Raw genomic sequence first — 22527 nt, 5'->3', positions numbered from 1 at the left:
GGGTAAATATGTTATGTTACTGCATCTGCTTATGTGTATGGTGTTGGGGGTGGGGGTGTTGCGTGTTGCATGTGTGTGTGTCACTCTCTTTTTCCTCCTCCCCTCCCCTGTGTGCTAGGCCAAGGCACTCACTGTGGTCGTCTTCACCGGCGTAGGTGTTTGTAATGGAGCAGAAGGTAGACGAGCACGGGGAAGACATGCAGCTTGGGCTCCATGGCGTCGTGGTTGTTCCCTTAGTCTCCAGAGGTGAGTCGTTTCCCTTCTGTGCAGTGTTTCCGCCAGGCTTTTGATGTCGTTGGTACCGCCCCGGAAAAGGTGGCGGATTGGCCAGTCATAATACAGTGGGCGGAACATTGTCTTTCGCCTGGCTGTTGGCGGTTACCGCCATGGTGCTTGTTGATTCCGCTCTGGAGGTTGGTGTGTTAAAGTGGCTGTCTGTCTGAGCGGTATCCGCTGTGGTCATAATTCCGTTTTTGTTACCGCCGACCAGTTGGCGGTATTACCGCAGCTTTATCACCGACCGCCAGGGTTGTAATAAGGGCCTCAGTGTTACAAAAATAAAGGTACTTTATTTTGGTGACACAAATGCCAAAAATACCATAGAGACTATACTCCTTTAGGAGGTAAGTAATACACAAATTATATATACTAGTATGCAGAAATAGCTGTAAAAATAGTTAGAAAACAGTGCAATTAGTGAAAATCATAATAGTTACAAATGGGCCTGGGGGAACACAAACCATATACTAAGAAAGTAGAATGCAAATGTCGGTTTCCCACCTAGGCAAGTGCAGTGTGTAGAGGGGTGCTGGGAGTATTAAAAAACACCAAAGGTAAGTACTAGAACCCACCCCAGAACACAGGAGAGCAGGAGTAAAGCAAAGTAACTTTCCTAAAACACACAGAAACACGAGAAATAAGATTATGCAAGAACCAGAAGACACTGCAAGATACCAACAGTGGATTCCTGGACCTGAAGATCCGTGGAAGAAGGGGACCAAGACCAAAAAGCACAGAAGAGGCCAGGGAGAACAGGAGCCCCTGCTAACCCGGATGAAGGTGCAAAAGAAGAACCACCGGTGAAGAACAACAATCAGTACTACACCCAAGAAGGCTGATTCGGGGTCCTGGTTGGTACAGATGATGTCCCACGCCAGATGAAAGATTGCAGTCTGGTTTGCGTCGCTGAAGTTCGCCTACAAGCCTTGGCACACGCAAAGCTCGCAGTTAGCGGAAAATATTGCGGCCCAAAACCAGGAGGGAACTTGTGGACTTTAACCAGGAGGTGTAGTTAGAGGGGGCTCTCAGCAACTCAGAGAACCCACAGAAGACCAGGCAGCACGCACAGGAGTCCCACAGCAAGGGGACAAAGGATGTGCAAAAGGAGGCAAATGCAGCACTACGACAAAGGCTCCCACGCAGCCGGAGAATGACTCAGGAACATGTGCATCACAGGATAGGGTGCCTGGGGACGAAGCTGCACTGTGCATGAAGAACTTTGTAGAAGGATGTCAACAAGCTTTGGCAACTGCAAAACACACAGTGCATGGGGGTACTGTCTTGCGTGGAGAGGCAAGCTCTTACCTCCACTAAAGTTGAACAGTAGGATGTCAGGACCGTCGGGACAACTTCAGTTTACCACCCATGATGCAGGATCCACACAGTTTATCAGAAGAGGGGATACATGTAGGAAAGTACCATCTTGCCTGGTATGTTCCCCCCATTTTCACTGTATGTATGTTTGTTTTTGTCCTTATGTCACTGGGATCCTGCTAGGCAGGACCCCAGTGCTCATAGTGTATGCCCAGTATGTGTTCCCTGTGTGGTGCCTAACTGTATCACTGAGGCTCTGCTAACCAGAACCTCAGTGTTTATGCTCTCTCTGCTTTCTAAAATTGTCACTGCAGACTAGTGACTAATTTTATCAATTCTCATTGGCACACTGGTACACCCATATAATTCCCTTGTATATGGTACTTAGGTACCCAGGGTATTGGGGTTCCAGGAGATCTCTATGGGCTGCAGCATTTCTTTTGCCACCCATAGGGAGCTCAGACAATTCTTACACATAACGTCCACGTTATTTCACAGCCATTTTTCACTGCACATAAGTAACTTATAAGTCACCTATATGTCTAACCCTCACTTGGTGAAGGTTAGGTGCCAAGTTACTTAGTGTGTGGGCACCCTGGCACTAGCCAAGGTGCCCCCACATCGTTCGGGGCAAATTCCCCGAACTTTGTGAGTACGGGAACAACATTACACGTGTGCACTGCACATAGGTCACTACCTATGTGTAGCGTCACCATGGTAACTCCGAACATGGCCATGTAATATGTCTAAGATCTTGGAATTGTCACCCCAATACCATTCTGGTATTGGGGTGACAATTCCATGATCCCCCGGTTCTCTAGCACAGAACACGGGTACTGCCAAACTGCCTTTCCGGAGTTTCTACTGCAGCTGCTGCCAACCCCTCAGACAGGATTCTGCCCTCCTGGGGTCTGGGCAGCCCTGGCCCAGGAAGGCAGAACAAAGGATTTCCTCTGAGAGAGGGTGTTACACCCTCTCCCTTTGGAAATGGGTGTGAAGGGCTGGGGAGGAGTAGCCACCCCCAGCCTCTGGAAATGCTTTGATGGGCACAGATGGTGCCCATCTCTGCATAAGGCAGTCTACACCGGTTCAGGGATCCCCCAGCCCTGCTCTAGTGCGAAACTGGACAAAGGAAAGGGGAGTGACCACTCCGATGACCAGTACCACCCAGGGGAGGTGCCCAGAGCTCCTCCAGTGTGTCCCAGACCTCTGACATCTTGGATTCAGAGGTGTTGGGGGCACACTGGACTGCTCTGAGTGGCCAGTGCCAGCAGGTGATGTCAGAGACCCCCCCCCCTGATAGGTTATTACCTCTCATGCTAGCCAAACCTCCTTTCTTTCTAGCCAAACCTCCTTTTCTGGCTATTTAGGGTCTCTCCTCTGGGCTATTCCTCAGATAACGAATGCAAGAGCTCACCAGAGTTCCTCTGCACTTCCCTCTTTGACTTCTGACAAGGATCGACCGCTGACTGCTCCAGGACGCCTTCAAAACCGCAACACAATAGCAAGATGACTACCAGCAACATTGTAGCGCCTCATCCTGCCGGCTTTCCCGACTGTTTCCTGGTGGTGGATGCTCTGTGGGTCACCTGCCTTCACCCTGCATTGGAAGCCAAGAAGAAATCTCCCGTGGGTCGACGGAATCTTCCCCCTGCTAACGCAGGCACCAAATGATCACTGGTCGTCTGGGTCCCCTCTCATCCTGACGAGCGTGGTCCCTGGAACACAGGAACTCTATCCAAGTGACTCCCACAGTCCAGTGATCCTTCAGTCCAGGTTATGTGGAGGTAAGTCCGTGCCTCCCCACGCTAGACTGCAAACCTGTGTACTGTGTGATTTGCAGCTGCTCCGGCTCCTGTGCACTCTTCCAGGATTTACTTCGTACACAGCCTAGCCTGGGTCCCCAGAACTCTGTCCTGCAGTGCTCAACCCTCTGAGTTGGCCTCCGTCATCGTGGGACCCTCCTTTGTGACTCTGAGCCAGCTCTGGTTCACAAATCTTCCAAGTGCCTGTTCGGGTACTTCTGCGGGTGCTGCCTGCTTCTGTGGGGGCTCTCTGAGTTGCTGAGCACCCCCTCTGTCTCCTCCTCCAAGGGGCAACATCCTGGTCCTTCCTGGTCCCCAGCAGCACCCAAAAACCTCTACTGCGACCCTTGCAGCTAGCAAGGCTTGTTTGTGGTATTTCTGCATGGGAACACTTCTGCAACTTTCAACGCGACATGGGACATCTTCCATCCAAAGGAGAAGTTCCTAGTACTCTTCGTTGTTGCAGAATTCCAAGTTTCTTCCATCCACAGGCAACTTCCTTGCACCTTCATCCGGGGATTTCTGGGCTCCTGCCCCCCGGACACTATCGCGACTCTTGGACTTGGTCTTCTTGCCTTGCAGGTCCTCAGATCCAGGAATCCATCTTCAGTGCTTTGCTGTCGTTTGTGGCTCTTTCAGAATCCCCCTATCATGACTATTGTGTTCCTTTGGGATAGTAGGTGTACTTTACTCCTACTTTTCAGGATCTTGGGGTGGGGTATCTTGGACACCCTGACTGTTTTCTTACAGTCCCAGTGACCCTCTACAAGCTCCCATAGGTCTAGGGTCCATTTGAGATTCGCATTCCACTTTTGGAGTATATGGTTTGTGTTGCCCCTAGACCTATGTTTGCCTATTGCAACCTATTGTAATTCTACACTGTTTGCATTACTTTTCTTTCTCTTACTTACCTGTTTTGGGTTTGTGTACATATAACTTGTGTATATTACTTACCTTCTTACTGAGGGTACTCACTGAGATACTTGTGGCATATTGTCATAAAAATAAAGTACCTTTATTTTTAGTAACTCTGGGCCAGATGTATGAAAGCATTTTGCATTCGCAAACGGTGCGAATGCCCGTTTGCGAATGCAAAATGCCATTTCAGAATGTATGAAATACATTCTGAACGCAATTTTAAGGAATCGCTAAAATAACGATTCCTTAAAATTGCGACCCTGTTTAGAGAGTCGCAAATTGCGACTCTCTAAATTTGAAATCACAACTAAGGATTGCTTATTTGTGATTTCTTAGCACATTTATGAAGCAATTCCTAAATGCGATTTAGGCATTTCGGATTCGCTAATTACCACCAAGTTGAACTTGGTGGTAACCATGTGCAAAATGTAAAAATGCATTTAAAATGCATTTTTTAATTGTACATGTAAAGCACACATGCCCTTTTGGCATGTGTGCACCTTACATGTCCCTTAAAAAAATGTTGGGGTGCAGCAGAGGGGGCATTAGCCCTCCAGCACCCTGGGGTTTTGCATTTCCAAAAGTGCGATTTCTGGTTCAGAAATCGCAATTTTGGAAATGCAAAATATTCGCAGATATGAGCTGCGAATGGGGCCGGTATCGCAATTTGCGATTCGGTAATAGCATTTGCGATTTTTAGGAAATTTCTATTACCGATTCGCAAATGTGATACATGGCACTTTGCTAGTCGGAAATAGCGATTCCTTGAAAATCGCTATTTCCGAATCGCAAGGGGCCGTGATGATTCCTCTGACTATTCTGTTTTCTTATGATATTGTGCATGTGATATAAGTGGTATAGTAGGAGCTTTGAATGTCTCCTAGTTCAGCCTAAGCTGCTTTGCCATAGCTACCTTCTAACACCCTAAGCTGCTAGAAACACCTCTATTCTACTAATAAGGGATAACTGGACCTGGCACAGGGTGTAACTACCACAGGGTACCCACTATAAGCCAGGCCAGCCTCCTACAACCCCACACTACCGTAAGGAACTAAGGGTGTGTATCTGGAAATTGATGCATTGCCTTTCCTGAGAGGAAAGAATCAATGCATCACCTCTCCTGCCAGTGAGAAACTGACACATTGTCTCACCTGGGAGAAAATAATTGATGCATCACCGCCCCTGCACAGTAAGGAACCTACGCATCGCTTTGCTTTTCCGAGGCCTCACGCATAGTCTTTATTTTTGAAGCATCCCTGGGATTTTTTGATAAAGAGATACATCTATTGATTCCTATGGTTTAAGATTTGCTTAAACTTTTAAAAAGAGATATTCTGACTTGTGTATTTTGTATTTTTGTTGTTTTGGTGTTGTTTTACTTAGATAAATATTGGCTATTTTTCTAAACTGGTGTGGAGTCCTTTTGTAGTGCTTTCACTGTGTTACTGTGTGTGTGTGTGTGTATACAAATACTTTACACATTGCCTCCGAGATAGGCCTGACTGCTTGAGCCAAGCTACCAAGGGGGTGAGCAGGAGTTATCTTAGATGTTTGGCACCCTTACCTGGACTAGAGTGAGGGTCCCTACTTGGACAAGGTGCAAACCACTGCCAACTAGAGACCCCATTTCTACAATTGGTGATCAGCCGTGAGGATATGACTTGTATTTGTACTTTACAGATCATTACACCCAACATACTGGTTTGATTTTTTTTTCTTTTTGGATTTTTAGATTTTTATTCGCAATCATGTCTCAGTCTGGTGAGCCATCAGTTGGGGCTGCAGATTTGGTCTTTGAGCATGAGAGTTTGGATACCTCAGTTCAAAAAGTTCTGCTAAGAGCTCAAATGTTCTATTACAGGCCACACTAGGAAGGAGGAGCTGCAAAAGGCACTGGGGGCCTGGTTGGGAGCAAAGGAGGCTGGTGAGCACACAGCGGAGGAGAATGCTACTGTGGATAGAGAGCAGCAGATCCTGCAAGGGGGTTTTGTGCATTATAATCTACCTGGGAGTAAGGCACCTTCCAGGGCACACAGCAGTGTTTCTTTGAGAGGTCTGTCCCCATTGGAACTGGAGGACAGTCAGGAGGCTAGGGTGCTCCAGCTGGAACTAGCCAGGCTCAAAAGGGAGGCAGAGAAAAAATTGCCATGGAGAAGAAATTTTTTTTAGTTCACAAGCTGAGCTTGAAGGAGCTGGACCTAAAGAGCAGGCCCAGCATAGATGGTGGCAGCAGTTCTACACTGCAGTCTGAGTTAAAGGTATATATAACCAAGGATATTCGCTTAGGGGTTATGAAGTGGCACTGAGAATGAACAGGGTCCCTGAGAGAGATTGGAGGCAGGCCTGTGGAAGTACTTCTCAGCAGAGGGGAGGCACACCATGTTGGCAGTAGTTTCAGCAGATCAGATGAGGTGCCTTCCCATGATAGAAGCCCAGACTCATCCCAGAAAGTTATAGTGTAGATTTTAGAATGAATACTAAACTTGGTTCTCAAACTTGGGTGGAGTATGTTGACTCCTTTTGTACTGGATGAATGCGAGAAGGGCAGTACGGTAACACACTATCAGGGGCTGTAAAATGTTATTGCATGGGAGCACTTGTCTAGTTGTTTTCCAGAGCTGTGCTAGCACTTGCTCAATAGCAAGGTGACCCCCGGAAGCTTGCCAAGGAGGCGGCTGTTGGTTCAGTACCAGGGTCCAAAAGAAGTTGTATGTGGAGACTCAACCAAGGGTGGACAGGGTCCCCAACAGAAGAAGGAGGTGGGGACAAAGTTAAAAGTAAGGAGTTCTCTAAAGGGCTCCAAACTAGTTCCAAACTCGCTGTTGAAAAGAAGAGTTGGTTCCCTTCAGGAAACCCTGCAGGGAAGGAACCTCTAAAGTGTTGTGCCTGTAATTAGGAAGGGCATTTCAGGAGGAATCCCAGGTGTCCCAAGCAGGCACAGCCCCCCACCGTGGGACAGACACTAGGGGTGGCAAGTGTAGTGCTTGGGGAGGAATTGGCCCCAGTTAGTGGTAGGGAGTCAGCTGTGTTAACCCTAGTCTCCCTGGGTGAGGGTAGGGTGCTGCAGAGAAACCTGATGCCTGATTACACTAACAAGTACAGCCAGTGGGTGACCATCATTGGGAGGTGGGTGGAGGCTCTTAGAGACACAGGGACTAGCATGACAAATGTTCGCTGACGTCTGGTGTCTGAGGAGCAGATAATCCCTAAAGTGGACCACCAGGTTGTAGCAGTAGACAACAGTGCACGCCAATGTGTGGTAGCTCAGTTAGCCTTTGAATGGGGGGTCCCAGGTTCCTCAAGGGTACCTGTGAGTCTATCCATGCCTGTGTAGGAGGCTGGCCATCTATGTAGTGTGCAAAACTAGGCACACTGTGAAGGGGGTCCAGGCAACCACACATGGGTTAACAGGGGTAAAAACTATATCACCTAATGCTCTAATTTTTAAGGTAGCTTGGTTGAGGAGTTTGGCCAATATTGGAGAAGTGCAAAGAATGTGTTGTACTCACAGTATCTATCTCCCAATTTACACACTTGAAGGATTAACTCGAGACCAATTACTCGAGACCAATTCTCTAGTACAGTTGCAGCCCCGGACGGGCTGTTTTGCTTGGTGTTCGATGTTAGTAGACCAATACCCAGGTTACTAGCACAGTTTGACTACTGGAGGGTGCAGTGCCACCAAACTTGGCATACTAGGAAGTTTGTCCTCACGTTTTTTCTGTGTTTTGCTTTGTCCGGCTGTGGTGTCCAGTTCAGGAATTCACTACTGGTCAATTAGGTGACCTTAACAGGCTTGTTGGTTTCTTGCTGTTGTAGAGTGGTACTTCCATGCAGGAGAAAGTTCAATGACAATGTTCGAAGCCCGGAGGTCCTCTCAGAGTTTTTCTAGTTTTTCTAGATGTCTAGCAGCTCCTCAGAGGTAGTTGTTGGGTTCTGGGTGCAGCAGGCAGGGTTTGGTGCCTTTTCTTTGTTGCAGCAGGCCCACAGTTCTTGTGCCTTGGATCTTCTTGATGCTGGTCTTCTTTTGTCCATCAAATCTACCCTAGGGATGCCCACTAAATACTCTATTTAGTGGGTGATTTAGGGGAACCTGGTAGTGACCAATGGGTCACCTATCTTTGGGAGGCTACATCTAATAAAGTGACCATTTCCTGTGGGAAGAGTCACTTCCCTATCCCTGATTGGCTATTTTCATTCCATCCCAGATGGAGGAAAATGAAATGGGTTGCACACGTCGCAGGTAACACCTTAGGGGTGGTACATGCCAGGTGGGGCCACTCCTCCTAACCTTTGTTTGAGTTTCCCACCCATGCTCCAGCCAAAAGTGGGGGTTTGCCTGGGGGTTACCATCTTCTGCTAGCAGCAGGCATGGGGGGGTTGAGTTTTAAAAGTGGTTAGTCACTTGAAGCTCGCCGCCAGGGCAGTGCACATTCCTGAGGGAGGGGGCGTTGGCACCTCCACCCAGGAAGGGCTTTGTTATACAAACCAGAGAGAAATAATCTCTCCCCCAAGGTTTGTAGAGTGGATGTCTGGGGGTCGCAGGCTAGATAGAATCAGTCAGCAACCATTCCAGAGTAGTTAGCTTTTGTAGGCTGCGCCTCTAAGGTGACCCTTGGGTACCTTTTATAATAAATGCAACACTGGCACTGGTGTAGATTTATCATTCTGAGTTGTTTGATACCAAACAACCCAGGGTGCAGAGTGTCCATCATGTTGCTGTGAAATTCGTACTGACCTGTATCCAGCACATGTATTTTAAAATGGCTGCTTTGTTCATTCACTATGTCCCAGGCTTGTCAAGGAACAGTGGGGGCATATTGCTCATGCAGCTATGCCCTCACATACAGTAAAGGTTACCCTGCTTTAGAGCTGAAGGCCTGAAGGGGGGTGACTTTCCTATATGGTATGCAGTGCGGAGTGAACAGAGCACCCAGGTAGTGTGCCATGTCAAGTTTTCACTTTAGTTTTGCATCAAGGGACTCAGCTTGCAATGGCAGTGCTTGGTGCACCTGGATACAGGGCCATAGAGGGTGGCACAATCAGTGCTGCTGCTCTCAGGAGCCTACCCTTAGTACCTCCTGCCCTGGGCACCTAAGTACCATTTACCAGGGGCTTATGGTAGAAGCCGCGTGTGTCTCCAATTATGTCAATGCATCACAACAGTTTAGGGAAAGAGCTCTGGCCCAGGGAACCTGGTTAGCAGGGGCCTGGGCACTACCAACTTCTAGGCTACATCATATATCAGGCAAAAAGTGGGGTAACCATGTCAAAAGGAGGCTTTCTCACACTACCTTCCTCCCCGAATGAAAGAGTGTAGGAAAGTACCATCTTGCCTGGCATGTTACCCCCATTTTTAAATGTATGTCAGTTTGTTTTTTGCCTTTCTCACTGGGATTTTCCTAGCCAGGACCCCAGTGCTCATAGTTTATGGCCTGAATGTGTGTACCTGTGTAGTGACTAACAGTGTCACTGAGGCTCTGCTAATCAGAACCTCAGTGCTTATGCTCTCTCTTCCTTGTCGCTATAGGCTAGTGACCATTTTCAAAAATTCTAATTGGCACACTGGAACACCATTATAATTCCCCTGTATATGGTACCTAGGTACCCAGGGTATTGGGGTTCTAGGAGATCCCTCAGACAAATCTTACACAGGGCTGCCACTGCAGACTGAGTGAAATAGCGCACACGTTATTTCACAGCCATTTTACACTGCACGTAAGTAACTTATAAGTCACCTATATGTCTAACATTCACTTAGTGAAGGTTAGGTGCAAAGTTACTAAGCGTGAGGCCACCCTTGCACTAGCAAAGGTGCCCCCACATAGTTCAGGGCCATTTCCCCAGACTTTGTGAGTGCGGGGACACAAGTAAACGCGTGCACTACATATAGGTCAATACCTATATGTAGCTTCACAATGGTAACTCCGAATATAGCCATGTAACACCCTCTGGAAATGCTTTGAAGGGCACAGGTGGTGCCCTCCTTGCATAAGCAAGTCTACACCGGTTCAGAGAACCCCCAGTCCCTGCTCTGGCGCGAAACTGGACAAAGGAAAGGGATGTGACCAGTCCCCTGTCCATCACCACCCCAAGGGTGGTGCCCAGAGCTCCTCCAGTGTGTCTCACACCTCTGCCATCTTGAATGCAGAGGTGTGAGGGCATACTGGAGGCCTCTGAGTGGCCAGTGCCAGAAGGTGACATCAGAGACCCCTCCTAATAGGTGCTTACCTGACTAGGTGGCCAGTCCTCCTCTGAGAGCTATTTAGGGTCTCTCTAGTGGGCTTTTCATCAGATAACGACTTGCAAGAATTCACCAGAGTTCCTCTTCACCTCTCGCTTTGACTTCTGCCAAGGATCGACCGCTGACTGCTCCAGGACGCCTGCAAAACTGCAACAAAGTAGCAAGAAGACTACCAGCGAGATTGTAGCGCCTAATTCTGCCTGCTTTCTCGACTGTTTCTTGGTGGCGCATGCTCTGAGAGCTGTCTGCCTTCACCTTGCACTGGAAGCCACAAAGAAATCTCCTGTGGGTTGACGGAATCTTCCACCTGCTCCAGCAGGCACCAAACTTCAGCATCACCGGTACTCTGGAACCCCTCTCATCCTGATGAGCGTGGCCCCTGGAACACAGATGGTGGACCCAAGTGACCCAGACTGCCCAGTGGTCCAACTGTCCATATTTGGAGGAGGTAAGTCCTTGCCTACCCTCTCCAGACAGTAATCTTGTGCACCACGTGGACTGCAGCTGCTAGGGCTTCTGTGCACTTTTGCAAGGAATCCTTCATGCACAGCCGAGCCCAGGTCCCCAGCACTCCGTCCTGCATTGCTCAACTCGCTGAGTTGACCACCGGCTTCGTGGGACCCTCTTTTGTAGTGTTGAGACAACTGCCATGCCCAGTTTTCTTGAACCCATGTTCAAGGACTTCTGTGGGTGCTGCCCTTTTGTGCATGGGCTCTCTGTGTTGCTGAGGGCCCCCTCTGTCTCCTCTCCCAAGTAGCAACATCCTGGTCCTTCTTGGGCCCAGGCAGCACCCTTTTTCTTCAACTGCGACCTTTGCAGCTAGCAAGGCTTGTTTGCAGTATTTCTCCAAGGAAATAACTCTGCGTCCTCCAGCACTCTGTGGGACATCTTCTGCATGAAGGAGAAGTTCCTATCACCTTTCGTTGTTGCAGAATCTTCAGCTTCTTCCACCCGCAGCCAGCCATTTTGCACCTTCATCTGGGGTTTAGTGGGCTCCTGTCCCCCCTGGACACTTTCACGACTCTTGGACTTGGTTCCCTTCCGTTGCAGGTCCTCAGGTCCAGGAATCCGTCTTCAGTGCTTTGCAGCCTGTTGTGATCTTTGCCGAATCCTCTATAACGAGTTTAGTGTGTTTCTGGGGAAGTAGTAACACTTTACTCCTACTTGTCAGGGTCTTGGGGTGGAGTATCTTGGACACCCTTAGTGTTTTTGTACAGTTCTAGTGACCCTCTACACACTACACTAGCCTAGGGGTCCATTAGTGGTTCGCATTCCACTTTCTTAGTATATTGTTTGTGTTGCCCCTAGGCCTATTGCATCCTATTGTATTCTACAGTGTTTGGACTATTTTCTGACTGTTTTACTTACCTGATTTTGGTTTGTGTTTATATTTTGTATATTTTACTTACCTCCTGAGATATTTTTGGCACATTGTCACTAAAATAAAGTACCTTTATTTTTAGTAACCCTGAGTATTGTGTTTCTTATAATATAGTACCTATATGATATAAGTGGTATACTAGGAGCTTTGCATGTCTCCCAGTTCAGCCTAAGCTGCTCTGCTATAGCTACCTCTGTCAGCCTAAGCTGCTAGAACACTCCTAATCTACTAATAAGGGATAACTGGACCTGGCACAGGCTGTACGTACCATCAAGTCCCCACTATAAGCCAGGCCAGCATCTCTAGCACAGAACACGGGTGCTGCCAAACTGCCTTTCTGGGGTTTACACTGCAGCTGCTGCTGCTGCCAACCCCTCAGTCAGGATTCTGACCTCCTGGAGTCCAGGCAGCCCTGGCCCAGGAAGGCAGAACAAAGCATTTCCTCTGAGAGAGGGTGTTACAACCTCTCCCTTTGGAAATAGGTGTGAAGGGCTGGGTAGGAGTAGCCTCCCTCAGCCTCTGGGAATGCTTTGATGGGCACAGATGGTGCCCATCTCTGCATAAGCCAGTCTACACTGGTTCAGGGATCCCCCAGCCCTGCTCTGGCGCGAAACTGGACAAAGGAAAGGGGAGTGACCACTCCCCTGACCAGTACCTCCCAGGGGAGGTGCCCAGAGCTCCTCCAGTGTGTCCCAGACCTCTGCCATCTTGGAAACAGAGGTGTTGGGGGCACACTGGACTGCTCTGAGTGGCCAGTGCCAGCAGGTGATGTCAGAGACCCCCTCTGATAGGCTCTTACCCCTCTTGGTAGCCAATCCTCCTTTCTTGGTAGCCAAATCTCCTTTTTTGGCTATTTAGGGTCTCTCCTCTGGGGAATTCTTCAGATAACGAATGCAAGAGCTCACCAGAGTTCCTCTGCATCTCCCTCTTCGACTTCTACCAAGGATCGACCGCTGACTGCTCCAGGACGCCTGCAAAACCGCAACAAAGTAGCAAGACGACTACCAGCAACATTGTAGCGCCTCTTCCTGCCGGCTTTCCCTGGTGGTGCATGCTCTGGGGGGTCACCTGCCTTCACCCTGCACTGGAAGCCAAGAAGAAATCTCCTGTGGGTCGGCGGAATCTTTCCCCTGCTAACGCAGACACCAAAAGACTGCATCACCGGTCCTCTGGGTCCCCGCTCATCCTGACGAGCGTGGTCCCTGGAACACAGGAACACTATCCAAGTGACTCCCACAGTCCAGTGATCTTTCAGTCCAAGTTTGGTGGAGATAAGTCCTTGCCTCCCTACGCTAGACTGCAAACTTGTGTACTGCATGATTTGCAGCTGCTCCGGCTCCTGTGCACTCTTCCATGATTTCCTTCGTACCCAGCACTCCTTCCTGCAGTGCTCAACCCTCTGAGTTGGTCTCAGGTGTCGTGGGACCCTCCTTTGTGACTCTGAGCCAGCTCTGTTCACAAATCTTCCTGTTCGGGTACTTCTGCGGGAGCTGCCTGCTTCTGTTGGGGCTCTCTAAGTTGCTGAGCGCCCCCTCTGTCTTCTCCTCCAAGGGGCGACATCCTCGTCCTTTCTGGTCCCCAGCAGCACCCAAAAACCTCTACAGCGACCCTTGCAGCTAGCAAGGCTTGTTTGTGGTATTTCTGCGTGGGGACACTTCTGCAACCTTCATCGCGACGTGGGACATCTTCCATCCAAAGGAGATGTTCCTAGTCCTCTTCGTTGTTGCAGAACTCCAAGCTTCTTCCATCCGGAGGCAGCTTCCTTGCACCTTCATCCGGGGTTTCATGGGCTCCAGCCCCCCCTGAACACTATCGCAACTCTTGGACTTGGTCCCCTTGCCTTGCAGGTCCTCAGGTCCAGGAATCCGTCTTCAGTGCTTTGCTGGTGTTTGTGGTTCTTGCAGAATCCCCCTATCACGAATATTGTGTTCTTTTGGGGAAGTAGGTGTATTTTACTCCTACTTTTCAGGGGTTTGGGGTGGGGTATCTTGGACACCCTGGCTGTTTTCTTACAGTCCCAGCGAACCCCTACAAGCTCCCATAGGTCTGAGGTCCATTTGTGATTTGCATTCCACTTTTGGAGTATATGTTTTGTGTTGCCCCTAGACCTATCTTCACCTATTGCAACCTATTGTAATTCCACACTGCATTACTTTTCTGACTCTTACTTACCTGTTTTGGGTTTGTGTACAAATAACTTGTGTATATTACTTACCTTCTTACCGAGGGTACTCACTGAGATACTTGTGGCATATTGTCATAAAAATAAAGTACCTTTATTTTTAGTAAGTCTGAGTATTGTGTTTTCTTATGATATTGTGCATATGAAATAAGTGGTATAGTAGGAGCTTTGCATGTCTCCTAGTTCAGCCTAAGCTGCTTAGCCATAGCTACCTTCTCTCAGCCTAAGCTGCTAGAAACCCCTCTATTCTCCTAATAGGGGATAACTGGACCTGGGACAGGGTGTAAGTACCACAGGGTACCCCCTATAAGCCAGGCCAGCCTCCTACATTGGCAGCATTGATGGGATTAGTACTTGCAACTGCTTTACCACTTAGTCATTTTGTACTTTTCATAAGAGAATCATATACCAAACAGTTCAGTATATGTACACTTAACCCAAAAAGTTTGCTTTTCTATCCTAAAACTTTTTACAAAGTTCTGAAAAGTTTCTTAAAACTTCTAAAAGTTTTCTAAAAGTTAGAAAAAGTTTTTTCTCTGTGCTTTCAAAAGTTCTAAAACTTTTTCTCTTTTATCACTATCCTTAAACCTTTTTACTATCATGTCTGTTGTAGATTCCACTCTCAAAACTGTTCATGCAACCTATGAGAGTTTGAACTACAAGAGTTTAAGGGGTCTCTGCCTGGAGAGAGGTTTAAGTATAGGAAAGAACTCTACAAAACAGTTTATTTTTAACATGCTTGCTGTAGATGACCAGAACCAGTCTGGCCCATCAAATGAGAGGGTAGAAAAGGGAGAAGCTTCCCAGTCTGATTCAGAGGAGTTCCCCGGAGAAGCTGGGGAGGGTTCTGACAAGGGTCTGCCCCCTAGCAGGGCACCTAGTGATGCTGGTAGTGATAAGGGTTCCCATAACAGTAGGGCATCCTTTATCCCTAGAGGCCAGGTTACCAGGGTCCAGACAGTTAGGGACAGGTCCCCCTCTGAAATTTCGAATATTTCATCTGTGTCAAAGCATTCCCAACCCACCCACCCTGAGGATAACTTGTTAGAAAGGGAACTCAAAATGTTGAGGGTTGAAGAGACCAGACTGAAGCTTAAACAGCAACAGCTGACCTTAGATAGGAAATCCCTAGACATAGAGAAGGAAAGACAGAGGTTGGGGTAAGTTCCCCATGGTGGCAGGAGTAGTATTCCTGATAGCAATCCTGTTAGAGAGCAAGATTCCAGGAATCTGCACAAAATAGTCCACCCTTACAAGGAGGGGGATGACATTAACAAGTGGTTTGCTGCACTTGAGAGGGCCTGTATGGTACAGTTGGTCCCTCAAAGGCAGTGGGCTGCTATTTCGTGGCTATCTTTCACTGGAAAGGGTAGGGATAGGCTCCTTACTGTTAGAAAAAGTGAAGCCAACAACTACAAAGTTTTGAAAGATGCACTCTTAGATGGGTTTGGCTTAACCACTGAACAATACAGGATTAAGTTCAGAGACAGCAGAAAAGAGTCTTCTCAAGACTGGACAGATTTTGTGTACTGTTCAGTGAAGGTCTTGGAAGGGTGGTTACATGGCAGTAAAGTTTTTCACTATGAAAGCCTGTACAATCCTATTCTGAAAGAGCATATTCTTAACAATTGTGTGTCTGATTTGTTGCACCAGTACTTGATAGACTCAGATCTGACCTCTCCCCAAGAATTGGGAAAGAAGGCAGACAAATGGGTCAGAGCAAGAGCGAGCAGAAAAGCTCATACAGGTAGTGACAAGGATGGCAAGAAGAAGGATGGTAAGTCTTCTGACAAGGGTGAGGGCAAAGATAAAAAGCATTCTGAGTCTTCATCAGGCCCAAGAAAATCCTCTGAGGGAGGTGGGTCCAAATCCTCTTCTAACAATCAAAAGAAGCCATGGTGTTATTTATGTAAAAGTAAAGGCCATTGGGCAAGTGATTCCACTTGTCCAAAGAAAAACACCAAGACTCCCACTACCACAACCCCAACTGCGTCCTCTAGTGCCCCTAGTAATAGCAGTTGTGGTGGGAAGAATACTACAAATTGCCAATCAAAGGGTGTAGCTGGGCTCATCATTGGTAATGTAGTTGGGGTTGGTCTTGTTAGGGAGACCACAGAGGCTGTTTTAGTCTCTGATGGTGGTATTGACTTTGCCACCTTGGTTGCTTGTCCCCTTAATATGGGTAAGTACAAGCAACTTCCTCTAAGAAATGGTGTTGAGGTTGAGGCCTACAGGAATACAGGAGCCAGTGTCACTGTGGTGAATGAGAAACTGGTTCACCCTGATCAACACCTACTTGGTCAGCAGTAGCAAGTGACTGATGCTCATAACAACACTCTTAGCCACCCCATGGCTGTTGTGAATCTCAACTGGGTGGTTGGGGGGGTTACTGGTCTAATGAAAGTTGTGGTAGCCACTGATTTACCTGTAGACTGCTAAGTAGGCAATGGTTTGGAGACATCAGCTTGGGCTGAAGTGGGGTTGGAGGCTCGTGCAGCAATGCTGGGCATTCCAGGGCATATCTTTGCTCTCACAAGGGCTCAGGCCCAGAAGCAAAGAGGACAGGGAAACTTGGATCCTGGAACAATGGACCAAGTGCTCCCAAAAGCTAGGGGTGGAAAGGGTAAATCCTTTCCCACTATCCCTCCCTCTCCAGAAGATTCCCCATTTGAGGAAGAATAATCCTCTCCCTGTGCAGAACATACACCAGATGAGCTGGCAGCAGACACAGCTGAGCTTTTGGGTAGAGGGGGCCCTGCTAGGGAAGAGCTGGGTGTAGCACAGCAGACCTGTCCCACACTAGAGGGTTTAAGACAGCAAGCTATCAAACAGCAGAATGGGGATTTCACTGATAGCCATAAAGTTTATTGGGAAGAAAACCTCCTCTACACTGAGTAAAGGGACTCTAAACCAGGAGCTGTAAGGACATTGGTCATCCCTTTACAGTATAGGGAGTTTCTTTTGACTTTGGCACTTGATATTTCTTTGGCTGGGCATTTGGGCCAGAGTAAAACTTGGGACAGACTTGTTCCATTGATTCACTGGCCTCACATGTCAGAGGACACCAAGGAGTTTTGTCGCTCCTGTGTGACTTGCCAAGCCACTGGCAAGACTGGTGGCAAACCTAAGGCCCCCCTAATTTCACTCCCAGTAGTTGGGGTGTCCTTTGAGACGGTAGGAGTTGACATAGTTGGCCCCCTTGACCCTCTAACAGCTTCAGGCAATAGGTTTTTCCTTGTGGTAGTGGACCATGCCAATAGGTATCCTGAAGCTATTCCCTTAAAGTGTGGTGTACCTTACAAGTTCATTACTCCTTATCATCCACAGACAAATGGTCTGGTTGAGAGGTTTAATAAAACTCTCAAAGGCATGATCATGGTAGGAGGCTGGCCTGGCTTATAGTGGGTACCTGATGGGTAGCATCTGACTTGGAACCATGCGAGTACCGTCCTCAAGCATCAGGAAAGCGTACTCATGGCCTATCCAAATGCAACATCAGCAGGAAAGTCTTTAGCCAGAAGACTGCATAGATCCCAACTATTACGATTTCACTGAATACCATTAGAATGCTTTACATTACATCTGTAGGACATTTTAACTCTTTATATGAAATCATGTGTATTTAGCATCCCTGGGAAAAACAACAGGATCTTGAGACTACCACAAACTATAACATTTTTGGATCTAACAAGATTAATGTGTAATATCATTGCGATAAGCAATCCGGTTCACTTGCCAGAATCCCCAGTAGCAGGTTATTTCAGCATGACACAACATACGCATGTCATTTGAGATGTCATCTGTCATGTCATCAATGATGCCATTTAAAATATCATGAGCAATGTATTATGTGAGGTCATAAGGAGTGCATGGTGTGCACGCAAGTTATAGTTAGCTGCGTGAACTCTAACTGGTGAATTTCAGTGTTTTTTCAAATGATAGTTATAGGAGGCTGGCCTGGTTTGTAGTGGGTACCTTGGGTACTTACACATTATACCAGGTCCAGTTATCCCTTATTAGTAGTGTTCTAGCAGCTTAGGCTGATAGAGGTAGCTATAGCAGAGCAGCTTAGGCTGAACTAGGCGGCATGCAAAGCTACTTCTATACACTTATATCACATAGCACTATATCATAAGAACCACAATACTCAGAGTTACTAAAAATAAAGGTACTTTATTTTAGTGACATATGCCAAAAGTATCTCAGAGGATATACTCCCTTAGGAGGTAAGTAAAATACACAAAATATACACACAAACCAAAATCAGGTAAGTAAACAGTTAGAAAAGTAGTGCAAACACTGTAGAATACAATAGGATGCAGTAGGAGACAATAGGCCTAGGGGCAATACAAACCATATACTCCAAAAGTAGAATGCGAACCACAAATGGACACAGGCCTAGTGTAGTGTGTAGAAGGTCGATGGAAGTGTAAGAAAACACTAAGGGCCAGATGTAGGTAGCCTTTTGCGCCTCGCAAACGGCGAAAAACGCCGTTTGCGAGGCACAAAAGGCCTCACGCGATACAGAAACACATTTTGCGAGTCGGTACCGACTCGCAAAATGTGTTACAGACTCGCAAATAGGAAGGGGTTTTCCCTTCCTATTTGCGACCGCATCGCGATGTAGAGTTGATTTGTGACCGCGAAAGCGGTCGCAAATCAACTTGCAGTTACCATCCACTTGAAGTGGATGGTAACTCATTTGCAAACGGGAAGGGGTCCCATGGGACCCCTTCCCCTCTGTGAATGGAAAAAAAATATTTTTTTCAGAGCAGGCAGTAGTTCTATGGACCACTGCTTACTCTGAAAAAAAAAAAAAAACTAAATGGTTTCGGTAATTTTTCTTTTTGCAGCTCGTTTTCCTTTAAGGAAAACGGGCTGCAAAAAGAAAAAAAAAACTGCTTTATTCAAAAGCAGTCACGGTCATGGTGGTCTGCTGTCTCCAGCAGGCCACCATCCCCGTGAGTGCCTAGACTCGCTATGGGGTCGCAAACTGCGACCCACCTCATAAATATTCATGAGGTGGGTCTTTGCGACCCCATAGCGAGTCGCAGAAGGTGTCTGAGACACCTTTCTGCATAATATTTTGCGAGTTGCAAATAGCGAGTCGCTGTGAATCGCTATTTCCAACTCGTAAAATATTATTTTGCTACATCTGGCACTAAGGGTGTCCAAGATACCCCATCCCAAGACCCTGTAAAAGTAGGAGTAAAGTTACCCTATTACCCCAGAAAGACAGTAAAGTCGAGATAGGTGATTCTGCAAAGGCAACAACTGACTGCAAAGCACTGAAGATGGATTCCTGGTCCTCAGGACCTGCAAAGGAAGGGGATCAAGTCCAAGGGTCACGCAATTGTCCGGGGGTGGCAGGAGCCCACTAAACCCCGGATGGAGGTGCAAAAGGGCTGACTCTGGGTGGAAAAAGCTGAGGATTCTGCAGCAACGGAAGATGCCAGGAACTTCTCCTTTGCACAGAAGATATCCCACGGCGTGCTGGAGGATGCAGAGTTGTTTCCACTCAGAAAGACCACAAACAAGCCTTGCTAGCTGCAACGGTCGTGGTTGAAGAAAATGGGTGCTGCCCATGCCCAGGAAGGACCAGGAGGTCGCCCTTTGAAGGAAGAGACAGAGGGGGCGCTCAGCAGCACAGAGAGCCCATGCAGAAGGAGGCAGCACCCCCAGAAGCACTTGAACAGGTGTTTAAGAAATCTGAACACTGCAGTCATCTCAATGCTACAAAGGAGGGTCCCACGAAGTCGGTGGTCAACTCAGCAAGTTGAGCAATGCAGGACGGAGTGCTGGGGATCTGGGCTATACTGTGCACAAAGGATTCCTTGGACAAGTGCAGAGTAGCCCTAGCAGCTGCCGTTCATGCAGTACACAGGATTACTGTCTGGCATGGGGAGGCAAGGACTTACCTTCACCAAATTTGGACAGAAGGACCACTGGATAGTCGGGGTCACTTGGATCCAGCTCCTGTGTTCCAGGGACCATGCTCGTCCAGATGAGAGGGGACCCAGAGGACCGGTGGTGCAGAAGTTTGGTGCCTGCATTAGCAGGGGAAGATTCCTTTGACCCACAGGAGATTTCTTCTTGGCATCCAGTGCAGGGTGAAGGCAGACAGCCCTCAGAGCATGCACCACCAGAAAACAGTTGAGAAAGCCAGCAGGATTAAGCGCTACAATGTTGCTGGTAGTCGTCTTGCTACTTTTTTGCGGTTTTGCAGGCATCCTGGAGCAGTCAGCGGTCAATCCTTGGCAGAAGTTGAAGTGAGAGATGAAGACGAACTCTGGTGAACTCTTGCATTCATTATCTGAAGAGAAACCCACAGGAGAGACCCTAAATAGCCCTCAGAGGAGGATTGGCAACCTGACCAGGTAAGCACCTATCAGGAGGGGTCTCTGGCGTCTCACTTGAGAGACTGTGGTTTTGCACTTCCCAGGAGCAAGCAGTGGGCAAACCACCCACTTGAGAGACTTGAGAGACTGTGGCTTTGCACTCCCCAGGACCATGCAGTGGGCAAACCACCCATTTGAGAGACTGTGGCTTTGCACACCCCAGGACCAAGCAGTGGGCAAACCACCCACTTGAGAGACTGTGGCCTTTCACTTCCCGGGAGCAAGCAGTGGGCAACCCACCCACTTGAGAGACTTGAGAGACTTTGGCTTTACACTCCCCAGGACCAAGCAGTGGGCAAACCACCCACTTGAGAGACTGTGGCCTTGCACTGCACGGGAGCAAACAGTGGGCAAACCACCCACTTGAGAGACTTGAGAGACTGTGGCTTTACACTCCCAGGACCAAGCAGTGGGCAAACCACTCACTTGAGAGACTGTGGCTTTGCACTCCCCAGGACCAGGCAGTGGGCAAACCACCCACTTGAGAGACTTGAGAGACTGTGGCCTTTTACTCCCCAGGACATCGCTGTGGGCATGGATCTCCCTTTCAGGAGCAGTGGCGTTGTCCCATCTTCTGGCTGAGGTGCCACCCCCTTCCCCGTCCCCCTGAGGTGCCTGTGTGTTTTCGAACTGATGCCCCTGCAGTGTTCTCTCTGTATTGAGGCAGGAGTCAAGTGTGGGCTTGGCCTATGAATTTTGGCCCAGTGTCCCACGGACATTTTGAGTGGACAATGTACTGCCTTATGTACATGTTGTATATATTGTAAATACTGTTTTTGAATTTGTAACACATATCTGACTATTTCTAATATGATACTCAGAGGGTTACGGAGTGTATATGTAATGTTGATGCATGTGTTTGTGTGTATGGTGTTGGGGTGAGGGTGGGGGTGCTACGTGTTGTGTGTGTGTGTGTCACTCTCTTTTTCCTCCCCTCCTCCCCTGTGTGCTAGGTGTAGTACTGACCGTGGTCGTCACCGCCGCCGTTCGTACTCCTGGTAGATGAGAAGATACACCAACATGAGTTTCACCTGTAGTTCGAGCTCCATGGCGTCCTAGTTCTTCCTTGGGTGTCGAGAGGTGAGTGGTTTCCCTTCTGTGTACTGTTTCCCCCGTGCTTTTGATGGTGCTGGTACCGCCCCAGAAAAGCTGGCGGCTGGTCAGGTTGTAATGGGGTGGGTGGTACATTGTCTTCCGCCTGTCTGTTGGTGGTTACCGTCGCAGTGTTTTGTTGCTACCGCCGTGGCGGTCAGAGTGTTAAAGTGGCTGTCTGTGTTGGCGGTTTCCGCCGAGGTTGTGATTAAATTTTTTTTGCTGCCGGCCTGTTGGTGGTATTACCACCGCTTTAACACCAACTGCCAGGGTTGTAATGAGGGCCTTGGTCTCCTCTCTCCACAGGTCTTCAGGTCCTAGAAACCATCGTTGGGTGCTTGCAGTCTTGCTTGGTTCTTGCACAATCTCTTATCACAACTTGTAGTGTGTCCTGAAGAAACTTGCTGTACTTTACTCCTGCTTTCCTGGGCGCTGGGGTGGGGTACTTTAATTACCTTTGTTGTTTTCTTATACTCCCAGTGCCCGTCTACACACTACACTTGCCTAGGGGGAGAATTCAACATTTGCATTCCACTATTTTAGTATATGGTTTGTGTTGTCCGTAGGCCCATTGCAATCTATAGTATTTTCTACTGTTTGCACTATTCTATGACTGTTTACTTACCTGATTTTGGTTACTAGTGTGTATATTGTGTATAATACTTACCTCCAGAAGTAGTATTGCCTCTAAGGTATTTTTGGCCTTGTGTCACTAAAATAAAGTACCTTTATGTTTGGTAACACTGAGTATTGTCTTTTATTGTGAATAAGTACTATGTAACTATTGTGGTTTTTTCTATTTTGTAACAGTGAGTATCTTCTTTCATGTGTGTGAATACTGTGTGACTACAGTGGTATTGCAAGAGTTTTGCATGCCTCCTTGTTCAGCCTTGGCTGCTCTGCTACAGCTAACC

Source organism: Pleurodeles waltl, chromosome 10 (assembly GCF_031143425.1).
Source record: "Pleurodeles waltl isolate 20211129_DDA chromosome 10, aPleWal1.hap1.20221129, whole genome shotgun sequence".
Classification (NCBI taxonomy): domain Eukaryota; kingdom Metazoa; phylum Chordata; class Amphibia; order Caudata; family Salamandridae; genus Pleurodeles; species Pleurodeles waltl.
The sequence above is the reverse complement of the archived record's forward strand: the minus strand, read 5'-3'. Positions refer to the sequence as shown.